The following is a 27,645-nucleotide window of genomic DNA, read 5'->3' on the forward strand; positions in this document are numbered from 1 at the left end:
AATACCTTGAAGGGAGATCCTTTCATGTTCCCAGTTAATTAAGAGATCTAGTAGACTTGACAAGTTTCACTCATTTGGCAGGAGAAGCTTTTATTTTTGCATGAATTTGAAGTTGCTTCTTAAATAACTTACTTATCTCTCTCCCTGGGACATTTTTCCACATTCCTATTTCCTTGAAATGTTTCATACAAACTGTCATTGCTTGACAGCCCAGGATTCTTTACTCTGTCTCATCCCAAGTAACTGGGTCCCTGATGAGAAGAAAGCCTATTTTTACTTTCACTGGTTAAGCAATCCTAGGCTGATCATCCAAAGATGTATTTCATTTGTGGAAATTATCATATAATAATAAAGATTTTTAGCAGCAGAGACTCTTAAATTTAGTTACCTTATTATAGGTGAGCTGTAATTTCATTGAAACTAAAGCTATTTTTGATTAATCATCATGGCAGCTTTGACATAACTGCTGCAGCATTGCCTTTTTTGACTGAACAGGACGCTAATAAAGCGCAACAAACCAGTGACTTAGATAAATTCTCTCTTGTGTCAATGTAGTTTTTCTGTTGGCATCCAGAATGTTATTTGGGGAAGAAAAATACATATATCCTACGCAAACAATGACAAAATTTGCATTGGTAAAGCATTTGTAGAATTCAAGCAGAAGGTGTTTGGTTAGACAGGAAGCAATTACCTCTTCATTAAGGATCCTGTGGCACGTATATGCTTCCCATAATTCCAGGATGCTCTTGTTGGGATTGTGCACAAATATTGGGAAACAGCCATGGGGGAGTACTCACTGAGACATCTTCATTGTTTCAGTGTGGTGGATGTGCCTCTCATCACTGGAGGGATGGAAACATTGAGTATTTCCACAGTACTCTTGCAGGGCCCTATTCAAACTGGATATTATAAACACTTTTGCTTGCTGTCTCATGGCACTGCAAAAGAGACCCTCAAGCCTATGTCCTTCAAGAGAACTACTCTGAATGCAGGGCCAGTAAGAAAATAATGCTGATCCATCTCATTTGCATAAAGGTTGCTAAATTCAATAATGCTGATCCATCTCATTTGCCTAACGGATGTTACATTCTCAGTGAAAAATATCACATGGCTGAATTTGCTTTAATTATATCCATCCTATCCTGCATCTGCTCACTCTGGGTCAGTGCTGCAATGTCAGTCCAAATATGGGGAGCTGGAGAGAAAGTACATATGTAAAAACATGATTCTTAAAATTCAGGTAGATTTAACAAAATCAAGACTCCCCAATAACCTTGAAGATGCTTTTCTTCTTGTTGGTTTAATTTAGATAAGATCAATCTTATGACCAGCACTTTGCTGGGGGACTGCTTCTATTTTAATCTCTGTGACAAAACATTCATCTACTTTGCACATTTGTGCAGTTCTGTGACATTCATTCCCCCAAAATCTGTGTGCTAGAAGCACGACAAAAGGAGATTGTTTTATTATGTCAATGTACTGCTAAAATTCTAGGGTTTATTTTTACTTCTTTTTAGTTTTTAAATCAACAGACAGGTAATACATTTTTTCAGGATTGTTCTGTAATCCTCTAATAGTATTGTTTTGTTTTATTAACAATTACCGAAGGATCTCTTCAGTCAGTTTAACATTATGAATTGTAACATTGCTTCAGAAATCTTTTAGTATTTTTTGACATTTTTTGGAGCACTCTTGATTGTAAAGATAATATAGTAGTGGCTGAGTTTATTGTGGATTGCTGAAAGAGATGCTCAGAACAATATCCACATTGTTACCTTCCCCTAAGTGTTAGCAAGATCTAAATTTGCATCATTAAATAGTTCTCCACACCCCATACAAATGAACATAATAAGCAATTCTGGAATCCTCTTGCATCTGTGAAATAATGCATCATTATGAATGTAACAATTTCACATTGAACTCCTTCATAAAGTACTTCACTTCATAAAACACTAGCGTTTTGCTTCATAAGGCATTTCTCCACAGTCCATGTGAAAGCAGTCTACATTTGTCTACATTATGAGCTGAGGGAGACCTTGAAAAAAGTTTTAAGATTTTTCAAGGCCCATCACGATACTTCCTGTACCATTGTTCAGCAGCTGTCTCAACTCAAAAAATACAGCATTTTATTTCGTTGTTGAAAAATCAATAAATTAATGTAGGCTAAATTAGTTATTTTAATTTAGCTGTTTGAATATTAAAACTGTATTGAAAATGTTTAAAATAATTATTGTAATGGAACTGCTAACAGTTTCTAAAAGTACAAAATCAGTTAATTTTAAGTAACCCGGCTGAACTACTAGGATGCTTTAAATGTCATGACCAGACTTAAAAGGTTAATTAATGTTAAAACACCCTTATCTATCTGCATTTCTTTTCTGACTTATGTGAACCATACACCTTGTATTCTTTCATATTCTCTTTAAAAGTGTTTATTAAGTTTTGCTGCTGGATCTTATTTAATAAGAATAAATGCATTAGGGTGTTTATTTAGTAAGAATAAATACAGCAGGGGGTGTTGTAGAGGAGACGAGACCTAAGCATGGTTTGTCTCAAATATTCTGAGTATGGCTGCAGGAAACGTGTGATTGGAAGAGAAGGTCCCACAGAGGTGAGGACAGGCTGTGTTGAGCCAGATTTCTGCTCCACCTTGAGGCTTGTGCTCAGCCTCCCCCCAGCTCGCTTCCTGGAGAAGGTCTGCCTCTGCATGCATGGAAAAAAAGGTGCAAAAATTCTGATTTACTTGAGAAACATACACCAGGTCAATTATAAAAGGAAGTTAATTTGTCCCACTCCCACTCTCTTGGACAGAGATTGGGCCTTCTCGCTCCATCTTTTCCTCTCTTCTCATCTCCTCTTCTCTTTTCCCTTCTGTTTTCTTTGTCTTGCAACCCCATCTCTAGACTATCCACATGGCAGCACCAACACAGGATCCAGGGACTGGTGATATTCCTTGTCTTCTTCCCTTGCTTTGCCTGGGAAAATAGCCAAAACATGGCTACTGTATTCTATCCCCTAATCCTTACTGAAATTTGCTGTGGGAGTGGGAAGCTTGTAGAGATGTTTTGGCTTGTGAATCAGCAAGCACAATTTCAAAGTTTATTGCTGGACTTGTGGAGTGTACAAAATTAAAGTTCTCTTATCCTTCACTCTTGTAAAAGTGTATTGTAGGAATTTAAGGGAATGTTAGCTAATACCTTTTACATCAAAACATTGGGCTGGTTGCTGGAGTTATAGAAGACCATGCAATAAAACATAAGAGTTGCCTGACACGTCCAGAGTCTTTGTTCAGCCTGACAAGAATTTATAACAAACGTTACACCCCTTAGCATTGAGTCATTACAGGTTTCAAATCAGTTTTCATACTGTAGAGTGGCTTGGGTTGAAAGGGAACTTGAAGATCATCTAGTCCAAATCCCTCTGCTTCAGGCAAGTGCATCTTCCTCTAGATTAGGTTCTTCAGAGCTCCATCCAACCTTCCACCAGCAGTTCCAGGAACAAGGCATCCACACATCCACAACTTCTCTGGGCAGCCTGATGCGGTCTCTCAGCACTATTACAGCAAAGAATTTCTTCTTAATATCTAACCTAACCCTACTTTCTTTCACTCGGAAATTATTCCCCCTCCCCCATCTTGTCCCATAACTACATGCTCTTGAAAAAAGTCCCTCTCCATTTTTATTGTCGGCTTCTTTATGTACTGGAATGCTGCAATTAGGTCATCCCAAAGCCTTCTCTTTTCCAGCCTAAGCAATCCCAGTTCTCTCAACTTTTACTCATAGGGGAGGTGTTTCATGTCTCAAATCTTCTTGGTGGCCTCCTCTGGACTTGCTCCAATGGTTCCCTGTTCTTCATGTGTTGGGTACCCAAGCTGGATGCAGCCCTGCAGGTGAGGTCTCACCAGAGCAGACCAGAGGGGCAGAATCCCCTCCCTCTCCCTGCTGGTTTTGGATGCAGCCCAGGACATGTAATTTGGTTTCTGGGCTGTGAGTGCCCGTGGCTGGGTCAGGTCCAGCCTCTCATCCACCAGCATCCCCAAGTCCTTCTGGTCAAGGCTGCCCTTGGTCTGTTCATCCCCCAGCCTGTGTTGGTGCCAGATATGGTCTCTTAAATAATAATAAAAAAAAAAAAAAAAAAAAAAAAAAAAAAAAAAAAGAAAGTAAGAGCCTTTAAAATTATATGTGGAGGAGCACTAAATGTAGAGAGAGGTCATCACAGAGCACCCAAGTTGCACATAAAATTTAGCAAAAGTAGATATGTAACTTATCAACTAATCTTTTAGTCTTCATGACCCAAGAAAAATTTGAAGGGTGAACATTTTTCATGTTGAATTGAACACACTGTGGTGGGCAAGAGCAGAAAAAGGTCTAAAAAGCCTTTAAGTTATTGGGTACAGAAGTATCTTGTCATGCTCATCCCATGCTTCAGGGTAGGTTATGCTTGTGCTTCACTGAAAGAAGTATTAGCAGAATAAAGTGCACATTTCATATCTCCTTTTTTTTTTTTTTTTTTAATAAAAGATGTTTCCAGGTTTGGGATCCAAATGGAAGAGGGAAGAAGGCAAATTTGCCAGATGCATTCAAACTTTTTCCACATAACCCAGAAGGAGTAGTATGGCAACAGCAACTTGCTTCCTGTAAAGCTTTTAAATGAAATGTTCTTTAATAAGAACAAGATTTGTTCTCATATGAGTGAGAGTTTTCCCAGTATTTTCAATGTGAACAGGATTTGAGTCATTTCCTCACTAAGTGGCAATGAGGAAAATTGAGTGAATAGGTCTCATGATCTCCTGTTTGCCAGTATCTGAGTACCTAATTGATTTAGATTCTGAATACATAATTGTAAGCTTGTGGAACATAGTAGGGTGTGCAAATCCGCTCATCCCAAATGATCTAAAGTCTACGTGAGCAGTGTTGTCTGAATTCTTAAGGCCAGCTGCGCTCTACAGTTATTAATGACCACATTCCCCAGCTTGCTGTGTTGGACTAATTGTTTGTCAGATGTGAATTCAGATACAAGCAAATGTGGGAAGATTGAAAAGGACAATTTATAGCTAACTTCAGGAAACCATTGTTTATGTTCTTACATGAATGTATCTTCTTACATTTCTGCTGGTTATTGGTCAAGTTCTGATCTCTGTTTAACAGGTACAACTCAGTCAACATAATTTAGTAATTTAGTTAGGACTGCTGCCATCTCTATGGTTTTTGTTTTACTGTATCATGATGTATCACATACAGCCTTGCACCCCTCTCTTTTTGGTGTGGCGTGAATAGTTTCATAATATGGATATGATTCAAGAACACATTTCTGTTAAGGATTAGTTTCCCACAAAGAGTAGTTAATGCTATCCATTTATATTGAATTTTGAAAGGGAATTGTAGCAACTCAGCATTTTTTTAAAGAATGAGGTCTTTATAGGCAAATACATCTTAATATAAGCATTTAACTGGAGTTACCGCGTCTTGCAACTTTACGTTTTGGCACACTGCTGTTGCTTTTGTAACAGATGGTTTCTCCCTGAAGACCTAAAACTCTGAGGTTTTGAGTAGCAGTGACAAAATACTTTATGGAGATAGGGGATCAATTAAAACATTTAAAAAAGAAAAAGCTGCCTATATATGTTATCACAGTTTAGAAGACACGATCTCAGAGAAAGGTTATGAAGCAATAAATCTTGTTACCAAGAAACACAACCACATGTGGAAAACCCAATAATGACAAGTTTTGGTCTGTTTAGCCTCAAGGAAAAATATTTATTCATAACTCTTATTATGTTCCCATGTTCCCCACCATACATACAAAACCCAAAATAATATTCTCATTCTGTCTATTTTTCTCACTTAGATTGTCTGGTAAGCATTTCCACACTCTGGTGATTGAGGATTGATTATGCCACATGAAGATATGATTGTAAATGTGAATGCTGAGTGCCGTGTGTATGAATTTAAGCTAGCAACTTTTCCTCTCAGTAAGATCAGGTATAATTTCCTTTGTTTTTCCATTTGTTCACCCGAAAAAAAACAATTGCTGTATTTTTTTTTACTTAGTCACCCTATGATTTCTCAGTCTAGACAGATCAGTCACAAAAAAATCCAAGCAGAATATAACATAATCCATGGTATACATTTTAGACCAGTGATGCTGGCGAGTTCAGACTCTCATTTAAATTAAAAAAAAATAATATTGATGTACACAAGATGAAAAGGTTTTGATCTGACAGTATCAAAGAAGCCTTAGATTTCCAGCAAAACCCTGGAGGCTCATAATAAAAGATACTGCTTTTTTTCCTCCCTTCCTGAAATAGGCATATTCTTCATTCTAATTATATTTTTAAAAGTTCAATAAATAGATCAACAGCTGCTAGTACAGAGCCTTAGGAAATAGGCTGGACTGGAACAGTATTAAAAAGCTAGACTCTATCTTTTAAGTGGCTCATGAGAAACCTCAGTAGTCCTCAATTTTTTTACTGGATATTCTGTCTGGTGTTAAAAAAAAATGTCTTGGGAGACTTTTAGGAGTAAATTTAGACAGTCATTAAACTTCATTCGGGTCTCTTAAGGAGGGAAAAAACTGCCCAGAATTAATTTTGACCTCGGGCAACCTTACCAAGACTCAGGGTACTTAGGAACAGTGAGGAACCTAATGAAGAGAAAATGCATTATAGATCACAAAGTGATTTTTCCCCAAAATCTTCCTAGGTCTAGGTACCTGTTCAACTTCAAAGACTGTCTGTCTTTGAGACAAGGAACCAGAAATCTGTAGCTGAAACCTGGGAACTAGTATTTTTGTCTCTAGGAATCTTGGAGAAAGGGAAACTGGCGATGGTTCTGAAGGTCTAGCTGCAAGATTGAATTTCTTGAAAAAAATAACAGACAGTGTTTAAAACAAGGAAAGATCCTAGCATGGAAATGAAGGTACCAAAATAATGGTATCCTACTGGGTCCAAGGTGAAGACAACACACAGGCGAAGGGTGGTACAAGAACCTTTTAGTTATACAGCCTTGTTCTGGCCCTGTCTGGGTATTGTGGACTGATAAATGTCAAAGAAAAAAACTTGATAACATTTGTGTATTAATAATAGCTGTTCATAAAATTATGCCAGAAAAAATTAGAAAAAACATATTTGGTGTATTCATTCAGGGGGAAGTAAAGTCTCAGAATTCAACACCTTTGTCCCTGTTTTTGAAAAAGTAATGATAAAACTGTTGCTCTCTGACCAGGCAAAGAATCAGCCACTTAATATGTATCTTTCTTTGCTTGTATATCTTTCATAAGCATCAGTATAGGTAAAGATGACAAAGATTTTTGTTTCATTAAAATTAATCCATTTCCCTCCAGCTTTCAGACCTCAGGTCATAATACCAAAAATCCCAACAATGTAAACCTCTTCCACCTTGAACTTGTTACTAACAAGGGGTCATATTCTTTTTGGAAGTCTCTTGGTATTTTTAAATGCTGTGAGTTTAGTAGTAAACGACAGGTGACTTTGCATAGAAAAATAATGGGGAAAAAACCTTCTTACTTTCACATGACTTTCAAAACCCCGTAAAGACTGGAATAGGTGGCAGATGTACTTTTGTGTCTTCCATTACAGTTTCTAATGATTAGATAGCAGAGGAAAATACATTCAGGACTCTAGAACTCCTACCTCAAAGACACTCAATAGTGTTGGGACTAATGACTAGCAGTTGTTACACATGTTATTATGCCATCTTAACAATGGCTTCTGAAAGGTCCAGGCAATCTTCTCTCAATTATTATATATTTATTTGACATTCTTCTGTTTTAAAATGACCTTTGCTTAAATCAATTTATGTCTTACTGAATTCTTGCTGGAGTCTCCCTGGAAGGGATTAGTTGATATTTGTGAGTTCCAACCATTTGATCTGTAGGAATTTAGTTTTGTGTAACTCAATATACAGTCATAGTTGTATTGGTTTGGGTTTGGCTTTTTTATGGTTTTCCTACATTTATTAATTTTTCATATTAATTGACTTTCTTTTGAGATTTATATAAGTCAATAAAATTCTTACAACTAATGGATATTGTATATCAATGTACAGACTTAACATGAAGTGCTTAGAGACCAAGGTTTAGAGTATAAAATTGGAATTTTCATTGCATACAATATTAATGCTCTGACTTTGTCACTATTTGTTAACGCAAAAACCAGCTGTTTTCTTCCAGAAGCTGGTGTACTTCTTCTAGTCACAATATTCATTGAGCATTCAAGTATCATGAAAATGCAACCCCTAATTTATTGTCTCTCTTTAAGCATGTGCAAAGGCTCTAGAAGTAGAGTTTTTACATTTACAGTTTTTAAAGTTACAGCAATTATTCACTGGCAAGATACACAGAGCAAGTAGCTAGGAGCAGCTAGACTAAACATGAGTTTGCTCAGCATCTCCAGTACAGGCATTTGATGAGTCTTGGCTGCCCAGATAATTATTATTGGTGTGGAAAAGTGTCAGATCCTCCATGGTCCTTGGAACAGCCTTGTTCTTAGTCCTTCTGAGATCTAATTTTTTGACTCACTGGCTCTTTTCAGTATTTCAGCCCTTTACATGTCACTGTTTTCCTCAAGTCGGTATGACCATTTCAAAATTTTCACTTTTGCCTTTGTTTCTTTTTTTCTCTAGAGAATCTTGGCTTTAGCCTGCGTCCTCTCACAGCTCAAGAATTTTTCAGTGAAGCTGAGCCAAGGAACATAACTGTGCCTTACAAAACTGGGCCATGGGCTGCAGACAGCTCAGCCCTGTGCCACAGCTCGCGGTGTGTGCAGACACAGATCTGCTGGAAAAGGTTTGGCTTAAGAATGAGTGCACAGGTATTGCATATACTCCTGAGATAATCTTATTGTCAATTATGTCAGGGGTAAAGATTTCTCTTTAGCTAAGTACCTTGGTGGGGTTTTTTTTGGTTGTTTTTATTTTTTTGTTGTTGTTGCTTTGGGTTATTTTTGCAATGATGTCTTGTGACAATCTCAGATGCTTAAGTGCAGTAAGTACATAGAGCAAAGAAATGAGCATCATTAACATTTCTGGGATGAACAGTTTGCTTATCAAGGAGTTATCTTTTCCTTCAATGTGTTGGGGGTTTGTAGTTTTTTTAACATAGTGGCTGTCCAATACTTTAATATTCTTCACAAGTGGTATCTGAATAATCAAAAATATATTTGATAAAATAAAATAATGATGGTATAGGTCTATGTAAAATTATTTAATGTCTATGCATAGAATTGCATGTCTGGTTAGGCTGGCAAAACATTTTATGAAAGAGGATTTAAGGTAGCACTTTCAGATATCATGCCTCCTTAAAGTTTAAGCTCAGTTCCTTATACACCATTTTGAATAGTCTTCTACACCCATTTAAAGTATTTCTAAAGGGTTTTTTTTTTCCTTCATAGTGGGGCGCTACATCCATAGATAGCAGTACATTTGCTAGATTAAGATGAGAATTTAGATTATGCAATACTACACCCATGCCTACCTTTCTATTACCTGAAACATTAAATTGAAATCTGGCTTTCCTCCAAGATCTGAGAGAAAGATCACCAGCAGTGAATAACCCTACTCTATCCTGCCCATATGAAAAATATTTACAAAATCATTACATTGGGAGCTGAGGCTGTTATCCATTGGGTATATTCAACAATGAAAATCCCATGGGAAACTAACCTCGGTTTACTTGGAATTTATGACTCTAATTCTCTTTTATTACTGAATTCAGACTGCCCCAGAACCTGTAGTAAGGCTTTTTACCTTTCTTTGAAATATACTCCCATTTAAATAGTGTCCCCTCTCTTAGTTTGCATGTCCTGGTTGAAATAAGATGTTCTTTCATTATCTTCAGGAAAAGAAGCAGCATTTGTGATGACATGTTGAAAATGCAAGTGAGAAAGTGTTCAGTTCACAGCTTGAAAATAGAAATACCAATTTTTTATGCTCTACTCTTTATTTTGTCATAAGACTAGCATAATTCTTGAATAACACCAACAACACAAAGTAATTAGAGCTGGATCCATCTTTTCTATTAGTGCTCCATGTTCTCATTTTTGAACACAATCTCCACTAAACTGCTGAAATATACTTCACAGACAGTTTTGTAGAGAGAAAATACAAATATTTTGATAGAGATTTGGAAAGAGTTTTAACATTAAACCAATCAATTTTGCAGTGTAAATGAGAACAGGATAAGCTGTGACTGGTGTTTGCTTCATGAAAGAGCATGATATATTTTTATTATATATGTAACTTCAGATTACTTGTGTTTTCCCCACCTGCTTCTGGATGGAACTGAAGAAAATACCTTTCTGCAGTTTCTTCACTGCACAATATACTCAGAACACACTGCTGAGAGGATCTCTCAGCGATTCCTCTTCCTTTCTATCCCTAAAATTTCCAGGATATGAAGTTGTTTGCCAAATTCTTGCATGATTGACATTTACAATTTTCCTTAAAATCACATGAGTTATTATTCTTTCTTTCTTAGGGAAAACTTGAGTGTCACATTATAAGAAAAGGATTATAGCATATGCAAGAAAGTGTGTTGCAGATAATGACATATTTTAGTAAACAGGGAAAGGAATATTCTGCTGGGAAAAAGATAGAATAGAAATCATTGTATGACAAATTCAGTTCACTGCACTTTGATTTTAACAATGACATATTCTAGGGACATTGGGATCAATAATATTCATAATCTGATTTCCCTGAATAGTTTTTCTCATATGCAAACATCACCAAATCAGCTGTAATTTACAGTTCAGCATTTTGCATAATGCCTGAGAAGCTGAACAATAATTAAAAAAACTTCCTCTCTCCTCATTTTTGACCTTGGGAATTGATATGGGAGAAGCTGGCATGTCAGATCTTTGTGTTGAGTTCTCATTTAGTAAGAAAAATTATCTCTGTTCTAAGGCTAGCAGTCTCTCTGCTCAAAGGCAAAATCATTATTGCATCTGAACAGCATCAGTCCAAGAGCAAATCTTGTTCTGGGGGCATCAAAAAATCTGAGTAGTAAGACAGGAAAAAAAATTCTGAGAAGAATGCAAATTGATTAAAACACCTACTGACCTAAATTGGAGCATCTTTGTCTGCCAAGAATGACTGAAATTTATTAGCTCAAGAACCCATATTTCTGTGAAAATGAGAATTTTCCAGTCTCTTAAAGGTTTTTTACTTTTTTTCTCCCTTATCATGGATATCCCATCTAGGAATCTATCCCATGTTCAAGTTCTAGATAGACTTTTTACTTAGAACAAACTTGTATTTCAGAGCTGTAGCATTTTTTCCAAGATGAAGCAATGCTTTGTGAAGATTTCTTCTATACGCAAAAATCAAATACCATCTACTCTGGTACATTGTGTGGATCTGCTTAACTTCTTTTTCTAACATTGGCCATTTTGTCTTGTTTTCTCCTATCTGTTCCTGAGCCTCTAGCTTTTCAGAAAAGCTCTTTAAGATTTCTAAAACTTAGAAGTTACATTTAAAAATCCTCAAAACCCAGACACATACACACATGAAAACCACAAGGCCTGAGATACAAAAATTTGGTGGTTTGGTTGTTCTGGTTTTGTTCTTGTCTTCGTACAGCCATGTAGTAATTAAAACAATTGAAACAAATACCATCATGGATAGAGGAGGCTGAGGGACAAATGCTCTCTTTTTTTCATTATTCAATGTCAAATATAGAAATATTGTCCTGTCAAAAGCAACAAAGAGAGAAAGCACTATTCATTTGGTAAAGACATGAGGGATTGTTGAGGCACTCAGCAATGTCTTGAAGCACAAAACACAAGGCACAGTAACAAGCATTGAGTACACTGTTGTCAGGCATCCTGCCTTCAAGAAAATAAGTCACTATGGCATGTAATTGTTACTTTGGTCTGACTTCAGGCTGCAGAAGAGTGTATTTTTGTGTGACAGTGGGAAATGTCATCACTCAGACATCCACGAGGAAAATAATTTTTTTTCTTGCTAGGGTTTTAATTTGAAAATTACACTCAAGAAGACAGAATAAGGTTGAGGCTTAGCTTTCCAAAATGACACCTTTTTAAAGGAAAAATACTGTTTCTCTTTAGAATATCTGCCTAAGGGAATCCTCATCAGAGACCAGTGAAATTTTGAATACTTTCATCAATCATTTCCTTTGAGGTAACCTGTACATTCCATCTCTCTGCTCTTCCCCTCCCAAGAACCATAAATCGGAGAATAATCATACTTGCTAAATAGTTCATTTTATTATTTCTGGCAACATGAGAAGTAACCCAGGGTACATTAAATTACAAAGCCTAGGTTTTATATGTACTTTTTCTCATTGTTTTTTCATTTGATACTTTGATTTTTCCCTATTTAGTTTAAGGGTTGTTTTGTTGTTTGTTTTTTTTTTTGGTCAGGGGGGATTATTTCCCCTTTCTCTGCCCCTCTGTGACAAAGATATATAAAATTATTTTTCTCTGGGTAACTAAGGTTTAAAAATAATCCAGAAATGCTCTTATTTTGGAAGATAAGTAAGTAGGCAATCAAAGAGCCCTCATAAAGTTTTTTTTTTAGCTGGTAGAGCATACCTACAAAAGCAGACTCTATACAGTCTTATTTCAACAACTGACTAGTAACTGATTAATTCAGAAAAACTTTTCACAGCTTTTGGGTGATTTAGTCACTTGTCAACTATTTTTCTCATTTGTTTTCTTGGAAACAGCATTAATAAATCTGATATTATTCTGTTTCAGTCAATGGAATTAATAGAAGCTCATTCTATGCTCACAAGTGGCTAAAGCCACAGGAAAATTGTTTCATTGCATCTTTCAACTGAGAACAGAGCTTCAGAACTTATCTTTGGTCATTGGTCAAACTGAGCCTCAGGTTATTTGGACATTTGGTTCACAGATTTTCTCAACATTGTTTATTCAAGAAATCTGCAACCTGTTTACCAGCCCAGCTGGCAGAGGATGAGCCTTGGAGTGAGCTCTGCCATCTATATTTTTCTGTCATCATCATTACACAGGTTTCTGAAATGCGTGCCAAATAGTTCTGTTTTCTATTCCAGTATCTGGTGCTTCAAAGACCTGGTAGTTAGAATGAACGTGCGTGAAGAAAATTTCCTTGGATCACCATTGGGTGTCTAGTGACTTCTGCAGGATGATGAAAAATCTCACAGAAGAGCCATAGCAAAAAGTGAATAATAAACCACAATGCTTAACATAAACACTCAGAGAGGAGTAAAATCAGATCAATTTTATCAAGAATTTAACATTGATGTAACTGATAATGATAGTCAGATGAACAGCAAACTAGATAGACAGAAAGTCTTAATTATTCTTCTAATCCCATCTATGATCTCTAAAGCAGTCAGAGTTGAATGTTTTCAGAAACAGAAAATTCCTGGCAGCTCCCATTGCTTCTGTTAAAAACTAGAAGAATCAAGGACCAGCCTGAAGAAGGTAAAAGTCAGAGCATCAGAGGTGCAGTTTACTTAGAGAATCATAGAAAATTATAGAGGTTGGAAAATACCTCTAAGGTCATCAAGTCCAATCATTAACCTGACACTGACAGGTCCACCACTAAACCATACCCCTAAGTACCACATCAACATGCTTTATGAAAACTTGAAAAAAAGGTCATACAGTCATATTTACATGTGTATTTTCCCATTGTTTCTATCAATTCCAAATCTTAAGAACATACCATACTCAACACCTAAAAGCAGGAACTTAACAGCCAAATATTTCAGCTGAGGCACTTGATAGCAGTTAGCTCTTGTAAAAGAGGCTCAGTCATTACCATTGTGCAACATTTGAGAACAGTGTTTGCTTATTTTGTGAAATCCATGCACCTGCATCTGCATTAATACATCTTAGAAGGGGGAATTTCTTTGTAATAAGCTAAGGATCACAAAAAACTTTGCATGTCAAACCAGAACTGGCTCTTTCCTAGAAGTATTTCTTTGATTATGCTTCACTGATTGCATATTATGTAACAACTAGGGGTAAATTAAACTATCAGCATTTTTGAAATTAGGTTCCATTAGTCTCATCTCATATTTCTGACTGAGTTAACATACAAATGCAAAAAAACATCATCTTCTTGTCAGTATTAGCAGAATTGTAGTTTAAGAGTATAAGGCTTTTGATAACCACTTTTACAGTTGGTCTGAGCTTCAGGGTATGTAGGTCAGACACTATCAGAGATGTTTTCTAGTATGATAAAATGAGCCTTGTGAAACTTCAGAAGCACCATGAAAACTGAGAAGGGCAATAGGAAAAGAACCTAGAGTTTGTCCATATCAGCAGGAAGAAAAGCATTGAGTTTTAGATTCTTCCAGAAGTCTTGAGACCAACAGGAACTCTGGAGAAGCAGCAAAAAAGTTGAACTCATTTATTTCTTTTAACAGGAGGGAGGAACAAGGGAATTGTTTCCAACCTTCCACCCAAAAGTTAAATCTAAAAGAAAACATCAACCAAAATGTTACTAATTTGTGGAATAGGTATTTATTTGCTGGCATTCTACCTGCATAGCTGCATACTTTATTTTGGAGAGGAACTTATCTATCCTGTTTTTCCCTCATATAAATTAATTTCTTGAGTTAGTTCATTTCCTGAAATGTTTTTCAGTCATTTTCTTTGCACTTCATATCTATAGACACAAAAGTTTTTACAGTGCCTTCTTTTTTCCTGGACTAGACTTCAGACACACTCCAGATTAAACTTGGTAGTTCTGTAGTCAGAAACACTCGTACATGAACATGGCAGGTTTAGGTGGAGCTGTCAGTCAGTATCCACATCTGACTGAATCCCTGGAGTATCTGAGCTGCCCTTTGAAAGAAACAAGCTCACCAGTTCTGGAAGCAAGGATGAAAGTAATTACCTGTTTAACAGCACAGAAAATATCCTCAGCTCAGTGCTACATCCTGAGAGCTGTCCTTTGGGGACATTAGATAGTTATTTCATCCAGAACTAAAAACTCCCACCTGCAAGAACGAACACTATTTACCTTTACAACAAACTGAAATTTCCATGAGAAAATTAATGGGAAAGTATTACACCTCTCTTGTTAATTTCCTTTCCAGAATAATACAAAGTTTTTATCTGCAAGCTCATAATGACTCACAAATTATAATGGTGCCTGCCTGGGAAAAGGGCACATAATGGATTTGCACGCCAAGGCAAGGACAGTGGGGAGCTGTGGCCTCCAAGAGGAGCAGCCAGGGCTGTCCCATGTCAGAAACAACCAGTTCCTGTCACACTGCAGGGGATAGCTGAGCCCCTAGTCATGGCTAGGTCCCTCAATGAAAACACCTTTAAGGAAAGGGAGAAAATTCTGCACAGGCTGAGAATGAAGGAACAAAAACAGTGGGAAACAGCAGATGGAACACCAGGAAAAGGAGGAAATACTTCATGCTGGATGAGATAGCCACTCTGCAGCCCATGGAGGACCCAAGGCTGCAGCAGGTATACATGTCCTGAGAGAAGTGGCAGCCCATGGAAAGCCCACACTGGAGCTGAGGAAAAGTGTGAGGAGGAAGGAGTGGCAGAGAGGAAGTGTCATGATTGCAACCCCCAGTTCCCCACTGCCTCTGCAAAGCTGGACAGGGTGGGGAGAGGATGAGGAGTCAGGAATAGAGGAATGATGTTGAATATGGGAAAAAAAGGGGAAGGTGAAGTGTCTCTTTGTTTTTCAACATCTACGTAATTTTAAATGGCAATAAATTGAATTAATTTTCCCCGAGTCACAGAATCACAGAATATGCTGAGTTACAAGGGAAGCACAAGGATCATGGATTCCAAATCCCAACCCTGCCCAGGACCATCCCCAAGAGTCACACCATGTGCCCAAGAGCATTGTCCAAATTCTTCTTGAACTCTCTCAGGCTGGTGCTGTGGCCACTTCCCTGTTTCAGTGCCCAACCACCCTCTGGGAGAAGAACCTTTGTCTAATATCCAACCTAAACCTTCCCTGACTCAGCTTCCCTCAGGTCCTATCACTGGTCACCAGAGAGAAGAGATCAGTGTCTGCCCTTCCTCTTTCCCTTATGAAGAATCTGAAGAAAGCTGCAATGAGGTCTCCCCTCAGGCTCCCTCAGGCTGAACACACCAAATCAAGTCTGTTTTGTTTATGACAAAAACTGGTCAATCAATCTTCTTACCTTTATCTTCACCCATGTTATTTTCTCCTCTCCCATGTGTGAGGAAGGTGAAGAAGTGAGAGTCTGAGAAGGTGTCCAGCAGCTAGCCAAGGGCAATCCACCCTAGAAGGTTTGACAGATGTTCCTGCAAACATCTTTGGAAGTTTGGGTTGCTTTTTTTCTTTTTTGCACTATGTTCGTAACCATTTTTGGCTTTTTGTTCACCGTTGTCGAATTTCTCACACTATGTGTTTAACTCCACTCCTGTACTTTCACACACTCAATTTTTTGCTTCCTATAACATGTTGCTGCAGAGTCCTGACCTTTTTTTAACAACAATGCTTATTTTGAATTATCTTTTTGCTACTGCAGGGTGCCAGGCAGCTTTTTCTCCTAGCTTAAACCTCCACCGGTAATCAAATTGTGTAGCAATGTCTCTTGCAGGTTTGTTTGTTTGTTTGTTTGTTTGTTTTTAATGATGAAAACTGTATAAAAATTGTTTAGGGAGAAAAATCCAGTCCTCTGTGGCAGCTTGGTTTCCAATGCATGGTCTCTATGGCCTTGCATCTAATTAATCTCTTTGTTTTCAGGTTTCTCTAACCAAAACATTGAAACAGGAGATTTGCAGTTGATATATGCACAAGCTGGACTTCATTCAAACAGTGCAGAATCTTCCCTTTCCACCAGGAAAAATGAAATAAGGCTAGGTTATCTGCAGAGAGCTTTCTCAGTATCTCTGCCATAGCAAAACATTTACATGCAGCAAGGGGAAACAACAAGAGGAAAAAAGATGTTAAGTACTGTATTCCAAATTAAACCTTACCTGGAGCCATCTTTGTGCTTTTATGTCAAGGAAAACAATCTATGAACTCAAAGGGAACCTGTAGCTACTGCTGAAGATAAATTTCTCGGTGTGACACATGTATGCTGAGAAAGACACATACAGCCATATCACAAGTGCTCAGGTACTGTGGTAATTTCCCTCAATTAGGACTAAATTGTGATTGTGACATTTGCTTATGTTTTGGCAACTGGAAAATAAATAGTGGTCATGAGAAGTCCTATTTTAATATAATTAATGTGAGGGATGAGCTGGTAAGTATTATTCCATTTTGGTTTATATTCTCACCAGCCAGTCACCTTGGACCGTAGGTTCTTGAAAATACTTGCTGTTCTGCTACTTGAGTTTAGTTTTTTAACTGATATAAAGGAGCAAATGGAAGTGCGCTTATGAAGAAAGACATAACTATCTGTTAGGAACATGAAAATTAATATCTTTTGTTTACAAAACTTCAGTTCTGTTTTGAGCAGCATAATCTTTTTAATAATGTTAGGGAATATAAAATCTGGAGGATGGTTTCCTATTGCCTTTATGAAATTAAGCTTTTTATTCAATGCTTTTAGACATTTCTTTTGGCATTTTTACTGACTTGAGCTCCCCTGAGTCTAATTCCATCACTAATAAGCTGATATCTTGCAAAAAGACCATGGCTGTATATTCAAGACAAGAGCCACAACTTGAAAAGGCCCACTTAATTCAGTCTTTGTCCCAGTTGTGCACTCTAATAAGGTAATTTACAATATGTATGATATTAAAATAAGTCAAATGAGCCCTGTGAATCTCAAAAACCAACATGTTGAGGAGAGCTGGTTGTGCCTCCAAAATTAGGTGCTGGTCAGTTTTTCAGCAAATTTGAAGAATTACTGTGGGATTCCGAGGCCATAAAACAAGCTCATGATAACAGAAGTGGAACACTTCTTTGTGTTTTTCTTTGAATATTTAATTTAAGGCATAAATACTTATCCAGTGGTAAAAGGTATAAATATAAACCTTTAACCTATCAGGGAAATGGTAAGAGGCATTTGGATGAAGGAAGACTTGACCAGCCCTTGTTTTGCCAGTGGAGTTACAGCGATCACAGCCAGCTGACTGACCACACTCACAATACCCCTGGGCATCAATGTGGTGTGCTATAGGTGCTTACACAACCCCCTGAGAGGTTATTTTAGAGTCCCCTCATTTGACTTGGAATCATTATTCTGCTGAAATCCTAACAGTTCTAAAGCTCAAAAGTTGATAAAAATTCCAAACCATTAAAAAGCTGCAACTGTGCCATGCTGAGACATTTCTGTACAAATTTCCTTTTGTTACATATGTACAAGATATTAATAATAATACAGTGAGATCAGGCATATTTTATAAATTTTGCAGGTTGCTTGAAACATGTCATTTTTGCCCCAACATGATTTTCCTGATTTTTCTTGCACCAGGCAGCAACACTATATTTTTGCTTTTTAGCCCACCTCTCAGGAGCGTTAGTCAGTAATCACACACACCCTTCCTTTTACCTGGAAGTGTTTTCCTTCACCATGTAGTTGGTTATGCTGTCTAACCTTAGAAATTGCTTTTTTGACAATCTTAAAAGAAGCAGCAAAACTGAAACAAGCAAATTACAGGAAGAACAAGTTGTACCAGCACTAAAGCTTTATTGTAATATAATGAAATTCTATCATCAGGCAAAGAAAAACCACTGAACTGATGTGAAAAGTAGTTTAAACCTCGTGTATCATCACTGTCATTCCTCAAGTGATTTCAACATGGAAAGAAGTGCAAAAATAAATTTGCAGAGTTTTTTGTGTTCTTGGAACAGGAATTGGTTATATGAATGGCTTCTCGAGGAATTAATAATTTACTTGAGTGGCTTTAGAAGCAAAATTCCTTGTACAGCTGCTGTTACAGTTTTAGATAAGATAAGGATTAAGAATATAAATTGCCTAATAAAGAGCAAAATCTTTTCAGGTTGTTTGACTCCCTCCTGTCACAAGGGAAGGTAAAAATTCTTAGGTCCTGTTAAGAAAAGATTCTTAACCACCCTAAAACACATTCCTATGTCAGAAAAAGAGCATGCTGCTTTCAAAGTTGAAGCCTAACCATGTTTTATGCATTCTGAGAGATGGGACCCCAGGCCCACCAATGTCAGTAGGTTTCCTCTAACAGCAGTGAGAAGCAGGTGTTTGAGGAGTTTAATATTCAGGCCTTCCCCAATGTAACATATTTCTAGCTTCTATGATGCATCAATATGAGTACTTCTGAATCAAAGAACACTACTGAATTGCTGCATTTAAAAATCAGTAAATTTAAATTTAATTTAAGTTTTTCCAGCCTTTGAAGACTTTTGTTTGGTTTTGTTTTACCTCTAAAATGTTCTGTGATACTGGGTTACACAGTACAAACTGTACAAAACTGTCCCTTTGCTGTTAAATACATGTCCTGAACCTGGTAAGAAGGCCAGTGTGCTTCTAACTTCTCATGAGTCACTGTGATATATGATATCAGAGGCAATTCCTGGGCCAACCTTGATTTACAGACCCTTATAATATTGCTTCCCAGCTCATTTATTTCCAGAAAGAAGAATCTCAATGTTGATTTTCTCCTCATATAATTTTTTTCACTATGGGTATCATATTTGGTCCCTTTAGTAAGTTTTTCTTCTAGCTCTACTTGATAGCTGGAGCAGGCATCTGAAGTCTGTAGCCAGCTAATTCTGTAGTTAAAATTAAGCTGACAAAAAGAAAGTCCATTCAGATCTGAGATTTACTTTTGTTTTCTTCTTACTTAAAGAAACTTCAAAACATAAGAAACAACTATTAGCACTGCTGCTTCATTTTAAAGTATTAAAAAGAGAAACTATTGTTTATCATGCTAGCTCAATACAAAATAATATTTGCTACAGGAATGACAATGGGAAAACTTTATTATCATCTTGAGAGCTGGGTAAATGCTGCAAGATGTTTGCTGTGAATATTCAGGAGTAATTTTAAAGCAATCAAACTCAGTTTGAGTCAGCCTCCTGTTGCTTCTATGGCAGTCATTTATTAGAGACATATTAGCAAATATTTTTGTTTCTTATTCTGCTTTGTAAAACAACCTATGCCTAAGAAGAAATCATGAAGTTATGGAATTAAAATTCCAAATTCATAGTTATAAGAATTCACAACGGATAATATAATAGAATCATTTTTATTTTCTGAAGCGAGAGATGATTTATTGAGATTGGTTATTGTAATAACTTATTTACTTTAAGCCCTTTGCAGGAATAAAGGAAGAAATCCTTTAATATTGATATCTCATATCTGTTGACTTTATGGTGACATTGGACTTTTTTCTTGATATTGGTGTTTTTCATTATTTGCTCTTGTAGGTGTGTGAAATCAGACTTCTTACTCAGACAGAGATTGCTAGTAACTATGTTGTTTTCATGCTGTCTCTCCTAAAATGAAATTATTTCATTCATTAGAATTATGAGAATGTAAGTTACTCTTGGTTTGGCACATGAACTACAACAAATGCAAAATGGTAGGAAGTCCTGTCAGTTAAGGGTCACATAAGAAATAAATATTAGTATTCAGAAAGACTTAACATCCATATGTGAAGTGCAGAGAGACAGCAGGAAGGTTGCAGAATGTTCTTTTGCAAATGATAGTTTGCTAGTACCAACATAGTCTTCCCACAGAAGACTTTCTTGTTGCCTCCCATCTATTCATTTTAATAAAAATTCTTCAGGAAAACAATGTGAAAGCCATCCAAAAAGTGGTTATTGAGTGTAAGCTGATCCCTCGCATGGAATCAGTTTTAGGCTTCATCAGAACTGCTTCAAGTGATGTGTTCGTAAATCCCTGGTTTTGATTTTTTTTTCCTAGATGTCCAAGGACAAGAATGATACTTTTGTAAACAAAACAACAAAAAATAACAACAACTTCTGAAATAGATAGATTAAATAGCACTGACACCCCACTGTTGGAAAGCAGATACATTTGATCCCGTTATGTAAGAGTCCTGATCTTTTATTTCTTTCATAGCTCTAAAATCCTTTCACCTTTTGTTCAAGTACATCAAATGAAGGAAAAAGATCACATAAGTGTACATAAATGAACAGACAGATGAAAACCTTCACAGAAACCAATTAATGTTCTAAAAAAATGTCAAAATTGTCAAAATTTTTCCTGGCACAGAATAAATATTGTTTGTCTGGAAAGGATACAACATGAACCACGACATTTAAAAAAATATTGGTGTTCTATTGCATCTTTTTACATGTCCAAGACTAACATATCCAGTGTAACCTTAAGGACTGTATATACCTGTGTCTCTCATGAAAAGGCAAATCAGCATTTAAGGGAAATACAGCAATTACCTTCCAGTAAATTGGGAAACTTGAGGGTTACATGGTCATAAGTCTAGAAGTTTGAAAACAGGCAATAGCCATAAGGCTATCTCAGAACACAGAATAAAAATACTGAGAATCTCAGTGAGAAAGGGCTCCAAAGCTAAGGATTTCTAGATTCCTTCAACTGCTGAAAAAATCAAAGTAAGATTTTTTTCATTTGTTGGGGCTTTCATCATTTTTGGAGATATGAGCAAATACAGCACAGACCATTGTTGGATTTGTTTATCCTCATTGGAAGGGACATAAAAAACTTTTAGGAGGCTAAAGTGGGTCCCTAGTTGAAGAACAGTAGTCCTGTTGATTTTTTTAGGCCTAATTCCTTGTTTTTAATTGTTGTGAAGAAAGGAAATTAAAGAATCAAATGATGCCTTTGGGGATCTCAGGCACTGGGCTCAGCCAGCATTGGCTTGAGAAAGGCTGGCCCTGCTTGGCCAGAATGATTTCTTTTTTTGATCAGGTGGCTCAGTTAGGGGGTGAGGGAGAGGCTGTGATTATTTTCTACCTGGACTTCAGTAAAGGTTGGACTCCGTTTCCCACAGATTTCCCCTGGAGAAAGCAGCTGCTCATGGCTTGGACAGGTACACTCTTCCCTGGGTTAGAATTGTCTGGATGGCAGGGCCTGCGGAGTGTTGGTGAATGGTGCTGCATCCACATGGTGTCTGGACGCCAGTGGGATTCCCCAGGGATCAGTGCTGGGCTCAGTTGTATCCAATATCTTTACTGATCCCCCGAACAGGAGCATCAAGTGCGCTCTCTGTAAGTTCACAGACAGCACCAAACTGGGTGGGAGTGTTGATCCACTGAAGGGTAGGAAGGCTCTGCAAAGGGATCTGGACAGGCTGGATCCATGGGCCAAGGCCAGCTGTATGAGCTTCCACAAGGTCCTTCCCTTGGGTCACAACAGCCCCATGCAGCCCCATGCAGGCTGAGGGCAGAGTGGTTGGAAAGTGCCCCAGTGGAAAAGAACCTGGGAATGCTGATTGACAGCGGTTGAACATGAGACAGCATGTGTCCAGGTGGCCAAAAAGTCACATGTACCCTGGTCTATTTTAAAAATACTGTGGCCAGCAGGACCAGGGTAGAGATTGTCCTGTTGTTCTCAGCACTGGTGGGGCCACACTTCAAATCCTGTGTCCAGTTTTGGGGCCCTCACAACAAGAAAGACATTGAGGTGCTGGAGCGAGACCAGAGAAGGGAAATGAAGCTGGTGAAGGGTCTTGAGTACTAGTCTTGTGAAGACTGGTGAGGACGCTGAGCAGGGATTGTTTAGCCTGAAGAAAGGAGGCTCAGGGGAGACTTTATCACTCACTACAACTACCTGTAAGAAGGTTGTAACAAGGTGGGGCTGGGTATCTTTTCCCAGGCAGTCAGCAACAGGACAAGAGGAAATGGCCTCAGGCCGTGCTGGGGGAGGTTCAGTGTGTGCATCACTATGAATTTCTTCATTGCAAAGGTTGCCCAGCTTTGGAATGCGCTGTCTGGGAAAGTGGTGGAGTCACACGTAGAAGATGTGCATATGTGGCCATTGGGGACATTGTTTACTGGGGAACTTGGCAGTGTTGGTTTAGCAGTTGGACTCAATGATCTTAAGAGTCTTTTCCAAATAATGTGATTCATTGTTTCTATAATTCTGTCAAAATTTGTATTTTTAGGAAAACCAGAACAGATTGGCTCATGATGCTTTAGCAGCACTGCACTAGCTTGAGCTTCCTTGCAAGATTTGGGTTATAAATTTCCATAGTAATTTTGCCAAAGCTTGCTTATTTGGAAAGTAGTTTCATCCATTTTCCTGTAACCTTTCCACAATTTTTATCTTACATTCTTCATCTGTTAATGTGTTTGTTCTTTACCTGCCTTTATACAACACCTGTAGGTTCCAAGAAAGACTGAAGAGCATTTTAACTGCATCCAATACACCAAGAATGATTGGAATGGATTCCTGTGCTTTGAGAATATATAAAATAATAGTTCATACATTGGCAACACATACTTCAATCAAAGCAATTGACACACAATTCGTAAGGTGAAATGACAGAAAGAGTGATTACCCCAAGATGAGCAGCCCGTTAAATTAGAGTCTTTCATGAGCCTCTTCACAGGAATGAGAACTCAGGTGCAGAATAATATGTTTAAAAAAAACCCAAAAAACTCAAAGTCATCTCATGACCCTTATTAGAGCTAAAAATATATTTTTAAGAAAAAGACAAAGAGAAAAATGGTCAAATGAAAACTTGTATCTTATTTATTTTAATTTCAAAATAAGAAAAAAAATCTTTTGTTTCAAAATAAAGTGCATTCACATCTCATTCTGCAGTATTAAATATATGGGCAAGCAAATGATAAGAAAAGGGAGAAAATTCTTTTATGTAGTCTACCATATATGATTGTTCAAGTCAGATGACGTAGATTTGCATTTGTAGGGAAACTAATAAAATGCTTCAAAATGAAATGAAGCAGCAATGTAATATTTCAAAATATCTTTTACAGAAGATTCAAACATAATGTGTACTTTGTCAGAGCTGCCTTGTTTCATAGTGCCTTTTATTACTGGGTCACCAGTTTATAAATTGTCAAAGAAATAAAATCTGGAAGAGCTGTCAAATTTTTAAAAAATGCCTTGAGCTGAATTCTTTGTTTTTCTGAAATAGCATGGCATAAAAAATAAGAACTGCCAAAGAACTGCCAGCTTTTAAAGAAAATTAAGGTGTCAGCAGAAAGAAATTTGTTATCAATAAAATTTCCATACTAAAAGCATGGGATGTGTTTTCAAACAGTGCCATTTTAGATATTCCTAAATGAAAGAAAGTTTTCCTTTCTGAAAAATGTTTCTTGTCGTGGCTCATTTCATTGTTATAAACTCATTGATGTGCAGTCATTTCATTGCAGTTCTTGTCAGAAAGTTCAGCACCTTGCTGTTACTCTGGGCTTTCTTGGCATCAGTGACAATTTCCACAGCCCCCTGCAAGTTCAATTATCAGCAGCTAACTTGGCACCTTCAGCCCTAAACAAATGGGTTTTTTCTGTGCAAAGAGCAGTAAAATGCAGTCAAGCAAAACTAACAGCTTAGTTTACTCGGACTCTTCATTTAACAATAAGACTAAAACTCAAGCAGAGTATACATTTTTGAGTTTGGCAGTGACATAATTAAGATTTTTAGAGGAATATAAATTTGTGTCCTTATACATATACTATAAGAAGCTGTCTTTAATTGCATGATAGACAGCCTTCACCTCATTCTGAGGGTTCATCATGTTTTGCGGAGATAGCCAAAAACTCCACAACTTTGTGAAAGTTGTAACGCCTGTGTGTTTATTATTACAGCGCCGGACACATGCAGAGATTGCTCTCCTTAAAAGGCATGCCTACCTCTGGGAACTCCAGGTCCCTTTTTATCCCCCTCTCAAATACATACGCATACAGTTTCACAATAGGTTCATACATATTCATTCAGTTTTGGCTATGATCCGTTTCTACACTCCAACAGGTACCCAGCAGACCCTTATTCTGAGTTTTGCTTTACTCCTCTACTCTAGACAATCAAATACATCCTGCGTTCATTTCCTGGTGAATATTTATGTAGTTCCATGTGATATGTGTTTCCCTTTCAGATTTCCTAATTTCAGAGTGTTTTGTAGTATTATCCTGTGAACTGAACACTTAAGTAATTTTCATATTTAAGACAGGCAATTTGTGATGGAACACTGCTTTGAAGAGCCAGATTTGGATTGGTTTTTTTTGCATGTGTGATTTTCTACTGACTCCAAAATCATTCTTACTGGTATCAATATGTTATTTATGAGGTGAGCTGTATTTGACCAACAGCTTTAGAAATGTATCTATATTTAAAAACCTTGACATCTGCTGTACTAACCCATCACTTTATCCTAGATATCAAGCCACAAATGACCTGAATAAGGAATATTCTCTTGTTCCCACACAGTAATCCAACCGTGAGCTCTAGCACTTTGCATCCTGAGGCAAACTCTTCCAGGAAGATGGAATTGAATAGGTGGTTTGGTCTAAGCTCAGGCTGGGAGTTGCCTAAAGAGAGCATCATAAAGATGAAGCACCCCGTCAGAGAGTGAACTAAAACTGTGTCAGGGCAGGACAATTGTAATAACGAAGTCAAGCAGCCTGACAAGTTTATGTAAGCCTTATAACTAAGTATTACACCTTATGACTAAGTATTTTTCCTTGACATACTTGCTTCCATGTTCATGCATTGAAATGTATGAATCATTAAAATGGAAAAAGGGAGAATGCTTGTGGGATCCATCTAACAGACTATATTCAATCTCATAATCTTGAAGCCTTGCATTGTCTCTCAATCCACTAGTGCATACACAAGGTAAAAAAAATAAAGTAGAATAATCTGATCAACACCTTAGATTTTTTGTCAAATTGCTCTATTATCAACAGGTATGCAGTATTCCCAAGTTTAGAACGTATATTCTGTATTCGAAAAATAATTTTTGAAAATGTTTTAACCTGAAGTATGTAATTTTGATAAGAGAGAAAGATATTTTAACAACTTCACTAACCCTATAAATTAAATATGTTTCAGCTGCAGAGTGGACTGGAGATTTTTCCCATTTAGAGACCTGAAAATTTTTTTTATTGAATAATGCATGTTATAAATTCATAATGTTTTTACTATGTTTCTTCTAAAGGTTACATACATTTTTCTCTCATTTCTGAGTAAATGTTTTTGCTGTAGGTGCTACATTCAGGGAAGTTTTGGAAGTTTACTGGGTGCAAGGTTCTCTTGAGAGAAGATAACTCATTTCAGACTTATTTAAAATGTATCGAAGAAGAACCCTGCTTACCAACTGGAAATATTAAAATTTTTACTTCTACAGCAGAGTATTCCTGTTAGGCCTCTGCCTATCACAATATACATTCTGATGACCACTTTCATTTCATCTTTGTAAGCATAGCCATCTATATCAAATACTGTGGCAAAAGCATTTAAAGAAAAAATTAGCATTCTATGCCACTCAGAAAAAAAACCCACAAAAACAAACAAACAAACAAACCCCCCTCTATATCTACCTATGGTTCTTCTTTAACTTGATATTAGGCAGTTATTTATCATCATAAAAACAATAGGAACTTTTACATCTTGAAATTTCTTGACTCTGAGCCCTCCAAAAGTATCCAATAATATTTGAACTACAGTTTAATGTTAGCCACACCGTTTCTTCTTTTTGCCAGTGATTGTTACTAACTAAAGTAAGAAAGGAGAATTGAAAGCATGATTGGGCCTACTTTCAAATAAGAAATTTTCTGAAACTTCATCAGTCTGTAAGTATTGAACATGTGCCATTGGTCCTTTTTGATGTCTTGGATGAAGAAGAATTGTTTCAGAAAAAACTCCAAAATTTAATAAAAATGGTCAGTTGTGAAAAAGTGACATACAAGGGAATAGAACCATAAATCTGTAATCTTGTGGTGAGTGTTTTATAGTTTATAGAGAAGTGGGAGTGCCACTTGTAATAACATTCAGTTGGATTTTCTGTCTTTGGGAGTCCTTTGATTTTTCTCCATTATTGCTCATTCTTGTACCTCATCCCATTAATGAATGACAGATTATTGGAGGTGATAAATATTGTTTGCCATTTACTTTTTCCAGCCAGGTGTCACTATGTTTTTTCTTGTCCTGTCAATACAACTTTAATCCTGAAAAAAATCAGTTATATTCCAAATGAGAAAATTATTTACATGTGCAATAAATATTTTTTTTGCTCATTTCCTTAGCTGTTCAGAAGCTGAATGGTTCTGTGAAGCCACAAAAGTCTGCACTTGATTTGTTTAAAATAAGGTACTCATATCTCCCTGTGGTAGGTTGCCCCTGGCTAGATGCCAGGTATCCACAAAGATGCTCTTCTTAGCTAGGCAGGGGAGAGAAAGTAAGGTGAAAAATGACTTGTAGGTTGAGTTAAGGCAGTTTACTAAAGCAAAACTGAAGGTTTGCATGTGTACAAGCAAGAAGAAAAAGCCAATAATTTTGTTTTCCGCTTCCCCTCAGCAAGCAATTTCCAGGCCCTTTCCAGAAAGCAGCGCTTCAATATGCATAGTGGTTGCTCTGGAAGGCAAACATTGTAAATAGCATATGCCCCACTTTCTCCTCCTCCTTTCTTTAGCTTTTATTTCTGAGCAGATGTCACATGGTATGCAATATCCCTTTGGTCACTTTGGGTGTGTGGTGATTTGATCAGGAAGAAGTGGGAATTCTGGGATGCTGTGGTCAAACCAATGGGTGCTCGGATTTTGATATTGGCACCTGGTA

The sequence above is a fragment of the Zonotrichia albicollis genome, chromosome 1 (genome assembly GCF_047830755.1).
Source record: "Zonotrichia albicollis isolate bZonAlb1 chromosome 1, bZonAlb1.hap1, whole genome shotgun sequence".
Classification (NCBI taxonomy): domain Eukaryota; kingdom Metazoa; phylum Chordata; class Aves; order Passeriformes; family Passerellidae; genus Zonotrichia; species Zonotrichia albicollis.